General features: G+C 39.4%; 1 pseudogene; it reads right to left on the bottom strand.

Moving 5' to 3' along the window:
- The window catches only part of LOC149209169 (tobamovirus multiplication protein 1 pseudogene), a 168,145-nt pseudogene extending 150,229 nt beyond the window's left edge, over window positions 1-17,916 (bottom strand).
- Window positions 17,917-18,871: the final 955 nt, after the last annotated feature.

The following is an 18,871-nucleotide window of genomic DNA, read 5'->3' as shown; positions in this document are numbered from 1 at the left end:
ATTAGGTGCATGCCGCCCAAGCTTCATTACATTCACCTAAGTAGACTAGTCGTGGCTGTCAGGTGGATGGAATGAAGTTTCATTTATGAGATCAAGTGAAAGACTCGACTGGGATTTTACGAGATCTACTCAAATACTCGACTTGGAACTTGGGACCTTGTTTCATTTTTTAATGAGCTTGACACAAGACAAGGAACTCTACTCATATTCCTTGTTTCATTTTTTAAAGAGGTTGACACAATAAAAGAACTATCCTCATATTCCTTGTTTCACTTTTTAATGAGGTTGACACAAGACAAGGAACTCTCCTCATAGGAGTTGTTTCATTTTTTAATGAGGTTGACACAGTAAAAGAACTATCCTCATATTCCTTGTTTCATTTTTTAACAAGGTTCACACAAGACAACGAACTATCCTCATGTTCCTTGTTTCATTTTTTAACGAGGTTGACACAAGACAACGAACTATCCTCATGTTCCTTGTTTCATTCTTTTAACGAGGTTGACACAAGACAAGGAACTATCCTCATGGACCTTTCGATCACATCTCATAAGTGGTCATGAAGGAGAGATCGGGTTCCAATGCCCCCCATGTTATCGGGAAAAGTGTCTATTTAGAACTGCTCTATCCCACTAAGGTGTGACAGCTACCTTAGAAACAAACAGAGAAAACTACTTTTGTATCTTCTTTATGAACTATAAACAAAGAGGAATAGGAAGAACCAACCTGTGTCTTGCGCTAGTCCTTTGATCCAATCTCTCTCCTCTTTGACAGCTTCCAGCTACCTGCTCCCTTACTTGCCCAGCTTCACCAAGTACCTGTAAGATCACAGAAGAAGGAAACTATACAAAGACATGGGTTTATATTCATAAATAACTTAGGATCGGATTTAAGTTAACCATACAAATGTAACAAGCATCAATGATACAAAAGCATGGAGAAGAAACTCAAATAGTTTTTATTGATATAAAATAAGATCCAGGAGGAGTTACAACCGATGATTCCTGACCCAGCATCAACCTCCCAGCAAAGAAGTCCCTTCTTCACCCCCAACAAAGCATAGATCACCCAATTCTCTGATATGTATCTCAAAACCAACAGCAATTCCTTACAATGTGCAAAATTCCAGCCTCCGGATCTCTGGGATGAGGGATCCATATATAGATGTATGCAAGGAGGATGAGTCAGCTTATGATTTGATTAGTGGCTTCTCTCTGTCAGTTCTTGCTTCCACTTGGAGACTGAAGGCCTCTTACTCATCCTTGGTCGAACTCCGTGAGGCAAATGTCGTAGGAGAAGATTCTGGAAGCTTCCATTGTCTCTCCACCTCGTTGAATGACACTGCCACTTGTCATTTCCCACTCAACGCACCCTGGTAGTGCATTTAGGTGCGTTGCAACGCACCTAGCTAGTGGACTTAGGTGCTATGCAACGCACTTAGCTAGTGGGGCAGCTGAAATGATCCTATTTTGACTGATTCTGAGTAGTTTCTGGTGGAGAACTTCTGGGAGAAGCTGTAATTTTTTGACCTTGTTCCTTTAGGGGTTAGAAAAACACTTTTAGGGACTTAGGAGCCCTTGGTTTATGGACATTTCATGCTTAGAGCTGTAAGGCACAAAAATGTCTATAACACCCCAGTACATGATGCACAACATCACTGAATTGATCGTCAGTTGATGTAGGTATGGAACAGGTTGCCACATAATTAACCCATGGTGGGGATGATACCATTGGTACAAAAGGACCATTTAGGGAAGATGGTTGACTAGGAGCCATATTTGGACCAGGAAATGAAAGCTGGTCAACGGTGACAATTCTACCTTCATGCGGGAAACAAATCACTCGAAAGAGTGTTGAAACAATAGCTCCCATGTCATAAACATAGTCATGCCCTAGAATTAAATTGTAATCTAAAGGGCCTAGGACTACCATCACGTTCAGATAAATGATTTTTCCTCCCAAAGTAATAGGTAACTGAGGGAGGATCCCTAATGGTTGATTGGTTCCTCTGTTAAAAGCCAACAGATTTTGGGTAACAGGCACAAGTGGTGGCAAACCGAGTGCTTGCCAAGAAATTGAGGAAAGGATACTCACTGATGCACCTTCATCTATAATAGTGTCAGATACAATCATATTACAAACTTGTACTATGATCTGGAAAGGCACATAAGAAGGAAGACAGAATCTAGCCAGTCGATTTCAATTAAAGGAAGTGACTAGACTACTTGGAGGGGGTACCATAGAAATGGGAGAATTAACCCATTGAGTTACGAGAACCGAAGGATTTTCCTCTTGCCTTGATGTAACAGGAGGACTACCCCAAGCTCATTAGAATCTAAAGAAACAAAAAGAACTTAAGTGGTATCATATTCACTCTCTTCGGGAAAGGTATGATTTGCTGAAGGTGAAATCAGGTCAACTGTTACCTCGACCTGTTGATTTGGGTCGGGTATAGACTCATAGGATTCACTTTCAGAGAGAGTGGTTTCAACCAACTGTTGATTTTGGTCAGTCAATTCATCAACTAGTGAAGGATTTAGGGAGAGTTTCCTATAACCAGATGGAATTCACTATGGTGAAGGAGGACGGTTATCCAACACTTTTTTGACTTCATCCAGATAAGGACAAAGGTGAATGGGGTGATTCCCTTAACATAACCTACAGGGAAACTTGATTTTTCCCTTCTTTCCATGAGCTTTACTACCACTAGTTGATAGTGTGTCACCAACATGATCTCGAGAAGTTGATGCAACAGGATGATGTGAACGGGGTTCTTCTAATTTCTTAGGAATATCAGTACAATTTCGAAGAAGATGGTCTCCTGCACAAAGTTTGCATGTATATCGAACTTTGTGAGGCTTGATGGACGATTTCTCATCAGATGTTGCATTCAAAGCAATGGTTGCTTGGTTACCCCTCTACTGAATTTACTTCTTCTTCTTCTTCCCTTTCTTCTTCTTCTTAGCCACCTGGTTACTAGTACCAATACTTTTTCCAGGCAAAGAGGAAGAAGGGGAGGAAGAAACAACTGAGGAAGAAAGCAAAGGGTCAACTTTAGGATCAACTAGAGGTTGATTTTGTCCAGTTGGAGGTGTACTCAATTGCGGAGAAATCACGACATTTTGAACCAAGGAGGTTCAAAACAACCATATTGGAAAGCCAATGGTAAATACCAGAAGGGACAATGTAGCCATATATGGAGCACCAATATTTCTGAAAGGAGGAAAAGGACTAGGATTCCCATCAAAAGGAATTCCTTGATCAGTGGACTCCAGATTTGTCGCCATATGTTTCAACCTAAGATCAACTAAGGAGTGAGCATGGAGGATGTTATCTGCGGTCAATTAATTTTATTTTAATCAAAGTAACATAACAAAACAAAAGAGGGATAATCTAGGAAAAAGGTTTACCAAGCAATTATGAACTGTAGAATACCTCCTGGCGAACCAAGAAGTACGGGCAGGCAATCTCCTCGAATGTTGTGTTCGGTGTATCATAGTGTACAAGGCAACTGACTTGGTTACCTAAGTATGGATAGCAACCTAGTGTTGTCCTCCCATATATACTCAAAAGTATATGGAGGCTCAATCTGTATAAGCGTTGTCTAATGCAAAACCGCACAGTGAGAGAATTCCCATATACTTTACGTACTACAACACCGCCCTATATACCCGAAGATACGTGGACGAGCTACAATATACTCATGTACCTGGAATGAGGTATCACACTCAGGATGTACTGCAAACAAGTTAGCGACAATTGCTTTGTTTTACGACGCCGGAATATGTCTCTAGCCTAGACCTCTAAATGTTTTTCGTTAAGTGACAATGCTCCATTAGGTAAATTCAGATAAATTTTAAGTTGATCTTCTTTAGAATTTTCCTTTCAAGGTTCACCACGTGATGTATGTTTGCAATTCCTAAAATGAAACTAATATGATAAGCATTCTTTCCATTCAATTTAACAATGAAAATCCTTAGCTAGTAGGGATAGAGCAATCAGATCTTTGACAAAGAGAAAAGAGCACATCTAATGCAATTTCCCTAGCTATTCCGTTCAAGCATTCAAAAACTTTTTCAATGCAACATGCATGTATTTCTTTTCGATTTCCCTTAATGTGAATGAACAAAAAGGAAAACTAATGCACAATCAATCAATAAACTCTTTTCATAAAAATGACGATTTTGCGACAATTTCTTTTCAAGGAAAGGAAGAATTTACGACACTTTCGTTTTCAAAGAAATGAGGAATTACGAGACTTTCAAAAAAAAGACTAATCATATGCACACATCAATCAATTGATCTTTCATGAATGAAGACTTTACGACTATTCAATTTTTGAAGGAAAAGACGATTTTATGACACTTTCTTTCGACAAAAATCAATCAACCAAAAACTAACTTTCGACTATAGATTGAAAATGACAAAGTAAAACATTTATCAATCCTAGTCTAAGTAGGGCCAGCTAAGGAGATAAAAACTATTTTTAGAGACATGACATCCATTTACAATCAGCAAACAAGCAATCAGAAGAATTTTGTGAGAGATTTTTCAGCGTAAATCACATGGAATACCATTTGTCATGATTTACGCTAAAAAATCTCTCACAAACTTGATATGGATCACAGAAGCCTGAACTCTATAACAGAAGAATTTTGGCAAAAAATTTAATTCCAAGGGTGGGAATTTGACCCTAGGAAGATCGGCGCAGGCCAAATAGGGAGTAACTGCACTGCAGTGCATTGTCTCTAACTAGAGGGTGCATTGCAACGCACTGTCTCTAAGGCTAGCCTGTGCTGATTCCTGTGAGGCCACTCAAGAGTCATCTAACCTCAAATTTTGACCAAAATTCAATGCAAAAGGCTGAATTACAACAAGTAAAGTATGTCAAGGTGTCTAAGGAGGTGGATTAGCTACTAGGATGGATAATCGATCCCTAGCGGAGTCACCAATTTGTTTTGGGAAGTTTTAGTGTCTACGGATAAACGCTTAAACCCCTAGACTAGTAGCTAAGTCTAGAACAACAGTGCAAAGCATTCTCTACCTTTTCTATAACCAATAGATTAAATAAGATAGTAAAGAAGCCTACCTGTAGCTTTCGCTTACTCCTTATCTCCCTTGACCAATTATGTCACTCCTTTCCGTACTTAATCCACTTGAAAAGTACCTACACACAGACAGAAGACAAAAACCGATCAAAGCATATGATAATGATCTATTGATTAAACATAGAATGGAATCAAGCACGCAACAAGCCCCAAGGGTTAGCTCAATCGGTCAAGTCGGGGCCTCGCCAATGGGAGGTCACAGGGTTGAAACCCGAAAGCTCTTGGGGTTAGGTCTGTGGTGACCGAGGGGTGGACCCCCTTCGGGTGGGGTCCACCTAGATTTCTCGAACCTGGAGTAGCGGATCAACTGACCAGGGTCCGTGAACCAGCTGGAAAAAAAAAAAAAAAAAAGAATGGAATCAAGTTCATAATACACATATGAAAGCATCAATGAACAATAAAAACATATGGAAAAAGCTTTGAGCACTTTATTAATAAAAGGAAGAGTTACAACCCAATTTGCTTGATTCAATATCACTCCTCCAGTTCAATCCCATCCTCTCCTCATAACAAGCAAGACATTTTTACATCATTACAATACTTGAAACCAACTCAAGTCTCATACTAACAGCATCTCCCTATAATTCAGTGATTTCCAGCCCCTAATCACTTAGATGAGTGGTCTTTTTATAGGTGAATGAAGGAATTTATGCCATAAATGGTGATAATGAATGCCCTCCCAAACTTAGAATTTAGTTCCATGGAGGAAGGGATAAAGGGATTGATGTTCCTTAACTCCCTACCTCATCCAAATTCGAGCCCAAAGGAGTAGATAAACTTGGGAAGCTTCTAGATGCATCCAATGGATAAGAATATTCCCAAACCCCAATGAAATTTTGCTCAAATTCGCCCAGCGCAGGCCAAAGAGGGCTCAAGTGCGCTGCATAGCACCCAGGCAGTGTACTGGACTGCACTGTAGTGCACCCTAATGAAGGCCTACCTGCGCTGATCTTCTTAGAGGCAGTTTTTGGATGATTTCAATCATGGAATCTCTTGGGAAGGAGGCATTCTAATGGTTGACTTCATTTAGGGCATGTAACAACTGAATTAGGGTTTGATGGGCCCTAATAGTACTGATCTGTAAGTTGGGGTTGATGTGCCCAAATGGATCTGTAACAGTGTGAAAGAGTGTAAGAGAGCCAAAAGCTAAACTGACAAAAGTTGTGAACTATTTCTCGGATGCCTTTTTATCATTGATGTCCCCTTTTCCTTCATTTTCCTCTAATTTCCCTTGCATGCAAATTTGTGTCTCTTCACCTTCCTTTTCTTCTATTTTCATTATTTCCCATAATTAAATGTCAATTAATTCCTCTTTGTCTTTTCCAATTTCCATAGCCATTATTGAACCACAAGTGATTCCCACTATAGTGTTTTCCCAACATTCAACTTGGAATAAGTGTCTTGTGACCTTGGTCATATTTTTCCTTTATTATCCTTTATTACATGAAACTTTAACCCAAGGTTGTTACAACTCTACATGGATTTCATGATACTCTCTACCCATTTGAGATGGAGAATGAAAGGGTAAGAACCAAAGGAATTAAATTTAAGAGTTTATTTGTATGTTTCATTAACTCTTAGAGAAAATGCTACTTAACACGATATTGTAGAAAAATATGGGGGTTGGTAAAAAAATTAGTAAAAAACTATTGCTTATAATAAAGGGAGAGAATAGAGACTATGATCATGAAGGCTTATGAACCCATCACATAGAGTTTAAATAATTGTCTCCATGGCCCTATGAACCCCAAGGCATGGGAGAAGGATTATATAGTAGTAAGCATTCCCATATGCTTACAAGTCTTAAAAGAGATCTAGTGTTTATTCTCCAATTCGGATCTCCAATTGAATTATTTTTCACATGGTGTAAAGCTTTTCTTATGTATGGATGCTTGCTAATTTGATATATTATTTCTATTTTTATTGATGAGTTCAAGAAAGTAATAAATCACACAAACCATGTGTTGGTTTTAACCATACATTGTTAATTTTTGTTGTAACACTCCCTCCCACCCCCTTGTACTATGTTAGGCTATGGAAGGTATTACTATTGAATTGACCTAACCTCCAAGGTTTGTTATGAAGATGGGGTCACGAAAATTTCGCTTTCTTCTAGTGTCGTTAAAACTCAAAACCAATGCCACCATTGCATTCAACTCGTCGAGAAATTTCCAGCAATATAAAGTTTATCTCAATTTGTCTCCTGGATTGAAATTTACATCTTCCTAAATTTTGACCAGTCAAATAAGGCCACATTAGCATTGGGATGTTACATGGCACCCACATGTGGCCCTTATTCAACTACCACATCAACTTGACACAGGTCCATTTTATTATGGTATTACCATGTGGCATCCATGTGGGACTATCACGTCATCATTATTCTACTCCATGTCACCTAGTTCCTACATGGCATCCACATGGCCACTGCCACATCGTCTCAAGCGTAGGCTCATAGGGTCTTCGTCCTTGTGTTTTGCAAGGTATTCCCTGTTATATGAATTTCTATCTGAGATATAATCTTGATGGGGTCCATAGACCCACATCATGTCGCTCTAAATTCATATCTCCCACAATGTATAACTTTCAAGACCAGTCAGTGGGTAGTGAGCGACAGTGCCCCATCAACTGACAAACCCGATAGATGGAATAATCCATTGTAATTGTTTTTCTTTCTACCACTATTGCCTTACCATGAAAGCGTTAATGGTTGTGGAGTGGTGAAAATAATGAGGCATTATCATTCATTAACAGATCCGACAAACATATACCTTTATGTCAGGTGTAGTTCTGTCATTGTCATCGACCATTCGTGAAAGTGTGTAGAGTTGTGACTACTCACGAAGCAATGAAGTGGTCCTATTGACTGATGGCCCCAAAAAATACGAATTTTCATGGAAACTAAAGTTCTATTACCACCATAATTTCCATTTAGGTTCATTGTCATTGATGTTAAAGAAATATGTGTTAGTGATCACGGGGGCCCAATAGTTCTTAGCACCTTTAGGGTTAAGCGTGGGCTATAATGGCGATCATCTGTTTTAAAGTTGTAAGCCCTTGGTGCTTAGATATTGGTGTGATGAATTTCATGATAGCACACAATTATGTATTATCTGATGGTGGTTACCTTGGGAATTAAGGGAAGTGCTAACAACGTTGTTAAAGTTTGAACTTATCCATAGTCTTGATTGCAAACATATTTAAGGGATTCATAATGAGATCGATGCATGAGAAGCAAGTTGATCCATGGACTTACTCTAAAAGGAAATCAACCTGGGCCACAAACATATCTGGGTATATTTGGATACAGTCAACATCAGAAGGACATGGTATCAATGGCTATTTTCCCAGTTTTAACATTGTGCAATGTGATGTTTACAAAGTAGTCACCCTCTTCTAATTGTTGTAGTCTAGCTAAATTCTTCTCTGAGATGGGAATTCTTCATTAAGTAACAAGGTCATATACAAGTTTACATGATCATACAAGAGGGTTGCAAACAATAATTAAAACATTTAATGTTAGGGTGTTACATTTGATGACAATTATTGGTTACAATAGTATATAAGAGTGCATACCTCACAGAATCTTCACATCCTTCATGGGTTAAGTGTCCATGAGCTCTATCCAAAGACTCATTTAAAATTAAACTATAAATTAAACTCATAAGATGTACAATGAACTACAATCATGGTTATGGTTGAGAGCTTTCAAATTCATAAACATGTCAGATGGTTGGAAACACATGTAATAACAGGTTAGTTGAGTGACCTTAGTCAATCACAATTATATAAGTACCCTTGTAGTTCATGAAGATGATAACAATCACATAGTGTCAGAAGTCAATATAACCATAGAGACATATAAGACAACTTGTCTACCATGAACATATAGTTATTTCAGGTATTCCTTCATAAATCTTATAGAACCAAATATCAACCAATAGCATAAACAAGCACTATCATAACTCATAATCAAATATGCTTAAACCATTATACATAAATATGTGAATTAAATTAGATATAAACTAAAGGAGGGAATTCCACTCTACACCCAAACATAGGCTAACTACACTACAAAATTTCCTATAGTTGACCACCAGCAAGCTAGATCTAGAGTTTGAGGAAATGCTTGCATAGGGGAAGTTTACAATAGTGATTTGGTTATTCACTGGGTTTCATACAAACACCACGGGATTAGAACAGGATTTAGATAGTATCAAAGACATTCATAGGGATTGATACCTAGGGTCATAGAGTACAAACTCATGGTCACAGAGCACTAGCTCCAATTTAAAAGCTCGATAATCAACTTCAGTGTTGCGCGGTCAACTATACCATGCGCCACAACTACACACTGCCCAGGATAAGTCTTGAATGCCTTCTGATAGAAAATATAAACAATGTGAGCTAATGAGATAGAGATCCATAGTGAGCCTGAAAAGCTCCTTGTGCTCCTTCGTTATGCATGTATACATATCATTTTTTGTGTTTGTTCGTTCAACTAGGAGAGCCTGAATTGTCTCTTAAGTGTGTTTTCTCCTCAATTTGTGTGAGAGAGAGGAATGGGCACCACCTGACATTCCACCACCCTATTCTAATCTACCCATATCTCCTATATTGTTCACTTTCTAAGGAAATCGTTCATGTGGAACCTAAATGGGCATGTTCTAGATAAAACCTGTGTTTTAGTGTTTTCAAACGTGTCTTCCTAGAAATCACATAGGAAGTTGGATGCACAACAAGTGTTGTTAATTTGGATCATCACCTTTGATCAAGCACTAAAGGCTCACACATGTGAACTTGGTGATTTATGAGAAACACAATCCATATAGGGGGTCCTAGTGACAAAACCCATGCACCTGAATTTGTTTTAGAACTATGTTGATATCTCAATCATGGAGGTGGATACAAAAACTAGTAAATTGTCTTTAGTAAAACCAAGCATAATCCTAATTAATTCGTTAAAAATAATGGAAATAATGATAATAGACTACATAAACATGTAAGAGCGATTTTTGAGTTTTTGTGTGTTTCTAAAGAAAGACAGTTAAAAGTGGTGACAATGGGTGAATGAAATAATGTGAAAATGGATGATTTGAATAATAAAAATATGGAAAACCAACAACACGACATCTCCCCCACACTTGATATTTTTCATGTCCTCATGCAAATATAGTAAAAGGTAGTTGATAACTTTGCAAAATTTTCACAATCCAACTAACTTCTTAGGAAAATATTACTTGAATTATTTTTTATACCTTCACACCATACTATGTTTCTCATGAAAAAGTGATGCATGTTAGTTTTTTTTTTTTATTCTCTAACAGCCAAAAACAACAACAACACCCTTGCATTACTTATTAGTCCCTTACATGTTATCATATATAATATATACAAAAGGTAAAGGTTCCCATGCAATAACACATCCAAGTAATTGTTATTGTTATCAAAGCTTCTACAAATTCGTACTTATAAAATTTGACACTTTCAATAACTTGAAAACAACTCATGAATTTCCACCACTACTTTATTATGCAAAAACTATTCAATCCTTTATAAAAAATCCAATAAGTCATACTGTGAAGAACATATCAGTATTGCAATAAGACTCTCACTACATTCACAAAACTAAGAAATGTTTTTATAGTTACCTGAGTTGTCATTGCTATCCTAGAACAAATCAGATGTTTCGACGATATGGATGGTGGTTCTAAATTCTTTTAGATATATTAGATCAGGTTTGGCCTAAAGAGTTGAATCTAGAGTGAAGGTTTTTATTGGATCAGATGCATGGGCTGGCAGTGGAAATGTGCATATTCTACCCCCAAAAATGATTCAATTCCTTGCTAACAAGGGAAAACAGACTCTAGATCAGATTGTTGATAGGTCTAACTCTACTATTTTTGTGCAAAAATGATTATCAACACATGAGCTCGAGATCCCTAATCACTGGCACTAGGTATGGCTACAATACACTAATGTTATTTCTGCATCGCACATCAAAATTCAGGATTGTGAAGATGAGCTCATCTGGTCCCTGTCATCCCATGGTAGATATTCCCCTAAAGTAGGTTATCCATTTATTTTTGTTGATCATGAACCTAAGTTTTCTTCCTAGTGCTGGTGTCCATTATGGAAGCTTAAAATTCCGGTGAAATCAAAGTATCTTTTGAAAATAAAGTCCCGACTGGGGACAATTTGAAGCGTGGAGCTTTTCAGGGGCCATCATGGTGTGTGATGTGCTAGGATAGGGAAGAATCGGTAAACCACTTATTTCTTGATTGTTCTTTCTTTGCACAAATTTGGAACCTGTTATATCAATCTCTGGAAATTAATATAAGATGGCAGGGAGATTGCTTTAATGAATCTTGGAAAGCATGGAGAGATGTGATACACCCCACAAAGCTCAGGAACCTCCATCTTTTGGTTAATTGGGGTATATGATTAGGTAGGAACTGAAAATTTTTCCAGGAATCAAATAAGCCATGGACTCTTATCAGTGCTCAAACATTGGTTATTTATAATATGATACTTGACGAGGATAAAAATAATAAGACTCCCAATATTCGCATTTACTCTGTAGAAAAAATATTTTTCTTGGGCCTACTTTGATGGGTCATCACACCAATATGGTTGTGGAGGTGGTGTAGTTTTTTTCTTAAATGAATAACATTCCTTCAAAATGAAAATGGGACTAGGTAGGGGAACAAACAATTATGTAGAGCTAAACAATCTTAGGCTTTTTCTCCTCTTTTCCCTTGAGAAAGGATGTCAGAAACTTCAAATATTTGGTGATTCTAAAATCATCATTAATTGGTTCAATCAACTGTCTAATTTTCACGTGCACACACTGAAGAATCTTTTGCAAGAATTGTTATTATTAAAACCCCAATTTGAATTCGTTGTATGTTGTCATATGTACATCAATTTACATTCATCCATGGAGATGTTTGTATTCAGTGGAGTATGGTTGGTAATACTATTGTGACCTGTCATCATGGATTTGTTGCTTCCATGTCTACTTCAGAGAGATGTTGCATTGTTGTTGGTGTTGTATGTGTTTTCTGTTGGAAGAAGTGTTATTATTAAAACCCCAATTTGAATTCGTTGTATGTTTTCACATGTACATCAGTTTACATTCATCCATGGAGATGTTTTTATTCAGTGGAGTATGGTTGGTAATACTATTGTGACCTATCATCATGGATTTGTTGCTTCCATGTCTACTTTAGAGAGATGTTTCATTGTTGTTGGTGTTGTATGTGTTTCCTGCTGCTGGAGAGTACATTGTGGAGAGGATGTATTTATTGTTGTTGCTTCAGAATGTATGAATATATGTTGTTTTTTCTATGGAGTTGATCATTATTTTTTCTGCTAAAAGATCAAATATGTTGTTGTTTCTATGTGTTGGTGATATGATGTTATGAAATGGATTATGTTGTTGTTTATTCACGAGAGAGAGCACGTGTTTCAGTTTTTGTTATTGCTGGTTGAGAAATTTCATTATTGTTGCTGGTAGGAGATGTATTTTTCTACTCTAGTGTGTTGATTATTAGACATATCTTGTGTCTAGGGGGAGTTTAGTGCACATATGTTCCAGGGGGAGTTTAGTGCACATATCTTCCAGGGGGAGTGTTGTTGTATTTTAGTCTTGCACTCCATTGTTCATCACCTGCATATGATTGTGAGTGGATTTTATATTTATGTTTTTGTTGATGGAACCCCTTGCATGTAGAGGAGTATATGACATTTATCTTTGACATATTTATCCCTTTTCCATTCTTCTCAAAGGGGGAGAACGTGAGGATGATTATCAAATGATTGTTTCAACTCGGGGGTTGACATCAATTACAAAGGGGGAGATTATTGTCATTGATGTGTAATGTGGTGTTGCAGATGTGTAATTGATTGTCATTGATGTCAACTTGGTTGCTTGGGTTGTAGATGGTTGAGTTGTTTGATTATTGAGGTGATTATGGATGATGTGTAGATGGTCCTTGGCATGTTTACTAGCATGTATTACCTTGGAGATGTGATGGATGGTCCTTGGCATGTCTACTATCCTGAACTAGCTTGAGGTGTAGATGGTCCTATGCCATGATGAGTTGGATGATGGTGTGTTTCACTAGCTTGGAGGCCTTCCCATGATGATGGTATTCATGATCATGTTGTTGCATACATATGGTGATTTTTTCTTCAGGAGTTAGTGTTGAGGAGCCTTGTTGATTAGGTCTCCATGGTCTCCATGTCCCAAATTAGGTCTCTTATGTTGACATGTTGTACCTTAGGCTTAGAGAGGATCTACATGTCTCTGTGGATGCTTGTGATGGTTGTGCAAATGTTGGAGGATGTCTGATAGGTTTTGGAGTTGCATATTGATGGCAGAGATGTTGAGGAATAGTTTGATGGCTCAGATGCTTAGGTTGGTTGTTGGTTGGAATCCTAGTCAACCTAGTTTGACTTGTGATGATGTTGGTGATGTTGCAATGATTTGTAGGAGTGTTGTAGAGGTGTCAGAGACTTCCAGAGGTCCTACAGAGGTTGGTCAAGCTCTGGAAGAAGTTGAGGCAAGTTCTGAGCTGAGGAAGCATGATTTTGAGTCTCCTTAGCCCCAGTCACATGCATGATGGGTCAAGGGAGCGGTTTTAGGCTCCAGTCGCTTGTAGGATAGGCTCAAGGGAGAGGTTATAGCTCCAGTAACTTAAAGGACGGTGCTAAGGGTGTGACTGATAGTTTTGGCGAGTTTTTCTCCACATTCCTTTTGCTTCTTAGCCAATTTTTGCATTGTGGCGATGTTATTGATCGAGAATTTTTGGCATATGGTTGAAAAAAGTTTGTGGACCCTCTAGAAGCTGATCAAGGTTGAAGATATCAAAAGGCTAGTGGATTTAGTGATTGATTTGGTCAAGAATCCTTCCTCAACCAAATTTGAAGCATGTGAACAAATTTTTTGAGTTTTCCATAACCTGTAGCATTAACTAATATACTCATCTCAAAAAATGATAAATAGAAAAAGGTTGTGAGTATATTTGGTTGCTTGTTGTGAGAGTGTAAGAGTATGCTATTGTGGGGGAATTGTGAGTGAAGAGAATTTGTTGAATCTACTCACATTATATTGTAGAGAATGTGTATGCAGAATTCATATCTTATGTATTGCAAAGTGGAGAAGATTTGGCAACTTATATCGTGTTTGAGAGTAGTGTTTTGACATGAGGAGAAGAGAAGAAAAATACCTCTCCGGGGAAATTTTATTCAAATTTTATGTGCAGAACGATGGAGCTGTTGGGTTGCTCATGTTGAGAAAATTAAGAAGCCAATGTGAAATATTTTGAAACGTGGTTCGCATGGAGGAAGTAAAGGCGTGGAGGCTTCAGTATAAACAGTGATTTTGCATTCAATAGTAGGAAGTTTTTTCTCCATCCAATAGGAATTTGACAGTCCAATGGTAGTTGGGCGAGGATCGTTGGTCGTGGGAGCTTCCAGCGGATGGTAATTCGTAGATCCATGAGAGAAACATATTTTTTAATTTATAGATGCCATCATATTTTAGAGGAAGATAAGTATTATGGCTTCTGGGTTTAAGCTAATACATGTAAAATCTGTTCAGAAGATTAATAAAAGAATTAAGTAGCGCAACAACAGAAGGGTGGTTTTCTCCTGAAAGGGTTTCCACCAGAAATAATTGTGCTCTTATGTGTGCATGCTTGTGTTTCACATATTTATTTCTGAAGATTGTTATGATTTTAGTTTATTGTTTCTTATATGTTTTGATGAACTAATGTTGTGGATGTGCATGGATATTTGAGTTTGTGGAAAATTTTTAAGTTGGTGAAAATTTATATAAATTCCACCACTACTGATTCACCCTCCCCCCCCTAGCAATGAATACATTTCCAACAATTAGTATCAGAGATGGTGCTCTTCAGTGAAGCTTGATTGTTTGGAGAGTAGATCGTGGATTATGACCAGATGTCTCAAAAGGAAAAGAATTTAAAGAAGGAATAAAATCAATCCATTACAAAAGAAGTTGCAAATTCATAAATCTCATCCAAATCACATGTTTCACGAGGTAATATTTTGAAGGAAAATTTTAATTATAATTCTTGATGAGTCCCATCAATAGGTACATTTTGAAGATCATTATGCCATCCTCCAACCTTAAAAATATCCTTCTCTTCCATTAATTCACTTTTTTTGTTATATTATGCTTAGTAAGAGGAGTAAAACGTGTTTGTCATAGTATGTGGCCTAATGTGGTTTAATTGTAGGAAAATGAAGCATTTTTTAGGTTATTACTATGCAGGGACTTTATGGAGAAAACTAGGAGATAATCTATGGGGTTTGTCCACCTCCTTAACTCCCTAAATTCAGCTTGGGATCACAATATCCTCTCTCGCCAGCTCGAATTCATTGGCAGCTTAGTGACTCCTATTCCAAGTGAAGACCAGGAGGGACAAGATCCACAATTTTTTAGATCAAGGAGGAAACCAATCCTACTTTCAAGGGAGTTGCTTCAGCTACCCTTTTGTATAAATAAACTAGAAGAAGATCTCATTAGGATTCAAATTTTTTATTCAGCTAGGCGTAGTTGTTGAGCTTGAAGCTTAACATTATTACTTTTAACTTTTATGTGATGTATTAGACCTGAACTTTTTGATAATGTGAAGTTGGATTTTAAGTTGCATCTAAGTTAGTTTCAGAGGGCTGAGACCCTTGGGTTTGGGCCCAACCCAGAGGCTCTGGTCCCTCTTTTTGTACTTATGTTTCTTCTTGATTCCAAGCAGTTCATAGTTTCTTACATTTCAGTAGAGATTAATCTACAAAAATCTATGGTTACAACCTTGTTGGCTTAATGGGGCCTGACCCAGGTTCAAAAGTTATTTAGCCAAGCAAATCCCGGTACTACTGGCCCTTTCGGCAATAGTCCATGGAGCGTGGACTGAGGTCTCACCCGAAGTAGTATGGGAGGGTGCTAGAACCAGATTTCTGCACCTTAGGGATGTCTGATATGTGGTGATTGATACATGGCCCAACCTTCGCACTTACTGCGCTACACGCACCTGCGAGCACCCCGTGCCCTGTGATACTGTACTTGCGTAGTTCTAGCTGCAGCATGACCCGTGTTATTTACCCAAGTCTTCCTTAGTTAGTCTTCCGTTAGCTAATTACTTAGATTAAATCCACATATGAGCATTCATACACGTATTTGTTAATTGCGTGTAGTAAATAATAGAGTAAAAGTAATGCATAACATCAAAATATTGATTCAAGAATATATGCACAAAATAAACTTCTCTTTATTAGCTTTCAATCCCAAGTATAAACCCGACTCCGCCCTGCGCATTCAGCTACAGGGGTCCATGCACTCAGCTACGGACTCTACTAGGCCTCTACGCACTCAGCTGCAGAGCCTCTTCCTACTACTATGACTCAGTACACTTCAACTTTCACTCTATGCTCTTACCATGTCTTTTCTCTTCTATCTATTCTCTACTTGACTAAAACTATCTTTACACTTAGAGCTTCACTCTATTTATACAATCCCATGGTCCGCAAACCATGGGTAGGCCGACACAACTTTACATTAAATTACAATACTTAGGGCGGACAACCCTATGACTTGATTGTACACTTCGCACTCTGCACCGGTACTTCATGGAGTTTTACACCATCTTTGACCAAAACTTGGACTTTAAGCCCCAAAACCTGCTGCAGGGGATCCCATGCCCAACAGGCCCCCAACACAATCATCATGACTCGTCCTGAGTCACTCTGCTAGTGCAGCGATCTTGGCACGGAGTCCATCTAGCAGGTCTCATGCAGCTTGGGTGTCCGCGGCACACTGTTCCGCTATCTGTTGTACTTGCTGCACGCGTATCTCTAAACCTTTGTGAGCAGGGTCACATTCCTATCTAACTACATAAAGTCCCTGCATTTGTGCCAACTTTCCTTCAATGGTAGTTGTAATTGTGAAAGCTTCATCGATCCATGGCTAGATGCGCGCTTTAAGCAAGGCTTCTTTTTATCACACAGCGTCTAACTGGTCCTTCAATGCCCTTTCCTGCTATAGTTTGGCGTGTCGTTGAGTAAGGACAACTGTCTGCACGGTCCCCCGGACACTGTCGTACTCTTGCTGCAACTCGCTCGCCTCTGTCTCTAGGAATTGTAGGTTTGAATCTTCCTGTAGGTATGTAAGCATGGTTAGTGCTTGATCCAACATCTTGGTGTAGTCCTGTACCGCTTGGCAAATTTTCTCCAACCCCGTTTTGATAGCGCGGGCGCGTTACTCTCTAACTTCTGGAGGCGTGGAGGGTTGCGCCTTCAACCGTAGCTCGGCGAGCTACAGGTTCAGCTTGAACTGAACCTTCACCGTTTCCTCCCTAGCCTCGCGGACTCCAACTGCCAATCAGTGGACCCGCTCTGCTACTGGTAGCTTTGCAGGTACGGCCAACTCTAGGACGCTCCTACATGCATCCTCTACCACCTGCTCCAGTCTACGAGCCTGCGCAACCAACTCATCATGCTGGAGGCTAAGCTAATCCATGTTGATTTTCTGCTCGTTCAAGACCTGGATCACGTGGCCTTCCCTGGTTTGGAGCTCTGTGATGACCCCATCCTATAACTAGTACAAGGTTTCACGCGGCAGGGCTGCCAAGTTTAATTCGATGCCTTTCATGTTGCTCATCGCAACCCAGTCAACCTCACTTACTGCTGCTAGGGCACCTTCGGGCAACACAAAAGGGTTGTCCCTATGGACACGCAGTGTCTGTTCAGCCTCTGCAGTTCCTGCTGCAATGTACAGAGCCATTGTACCTGTTTGGGGGGGGTTGTACATGTAAGCCTTGTAGCTACATGCTGAGCGCCCCCAACACAGTGTTTTGCTCCATCCTCATTTCCTAGAGCACATCCTTTGTGACATCGCGAACCTTTCCGCTGATGTCAAACAAATCACCTTCTATGAGTGTGATCGGGTCAACGGACGTCTTTGTCACCTTCACCTTCTTCGTGGGAGCTGTTTTGTCAGGGACACCTGGCCGCTTGAGTTGCATTGATGTTGAACTGGGGCCTGCGTGCTCTTCTGTCCTGTCTACTTCCCCGGTTTGCTGCCGTGTGGACATCTCCTGGCCCTCCTTGGGCTCTTTTATTGGTGTTGTAGTTTGTTCAGTTGTCTTATCATGTACTGCCAGATTAGGGGCGCACCACTCGGGTGGCCATGAGTTGAGCACAGCAAAAATGGCATCATCAATCATGATGAACGACAGTTTGGTCCAGTTCTACGCCGGATCTTTGCGCGCCTTAATATACACATTGTGCATATCCACCTTGAAGTCTGCAAATCTCCGCAGACTATCATACACTGTAGGGGACAGGCACAGCCTTTTGTTGATCCATATTCAGACGCTTGCCTCCATGAGCACCCAAAATATCTTAGTCTCGCGGATCCTCGTGGCATCCTTCGTGGCCCATAGCGATGCTTACTTTGCTGCCTCTGGTAGGTCCTAGTCAAGAGGAGGGAACTGACTATCCTCAAGCAGTTCCCTGGTCACCAATAAGATGGACAATAGCAACCACACTTAGTGGAATGTCTTGCCCTACTCCTGGACTTCCTTGCGGTTGGTGAGGAATTCTTCATAGAGGAAGGTAGCCCAGTTGAATTGGACCCCCTCCATGCATTGTTCGGCCAGCACGATGACTGTCCCTGATACCTCGTTGTAGAGGCATTTTCTCATCACCTTCCCGGCCAGTAGCTGGGTAGCTACATG

The sequence above is a fragment of the Pinus tabuliformis genome, chromosome 1_2 (assembly GCF_031772625.1).
Source record: "Pinus tabuliformis cultivar Carrire ecotype Pingquan chromosome 1_2, CPIR1, whole genome shotgun sequence".
Taxonomy (NCBI): Eukaryota; Viridiplantae; Streptophyta; class Pinopsida; order Pinales; family Pinaceae; genus Pinus; species Pinus tabuliformis.
The sequence above is the reverse complement of the archived record's forward strand: the minus strand, read 5'-3'. Positions and strand labels throughout refer to the sequence as shown.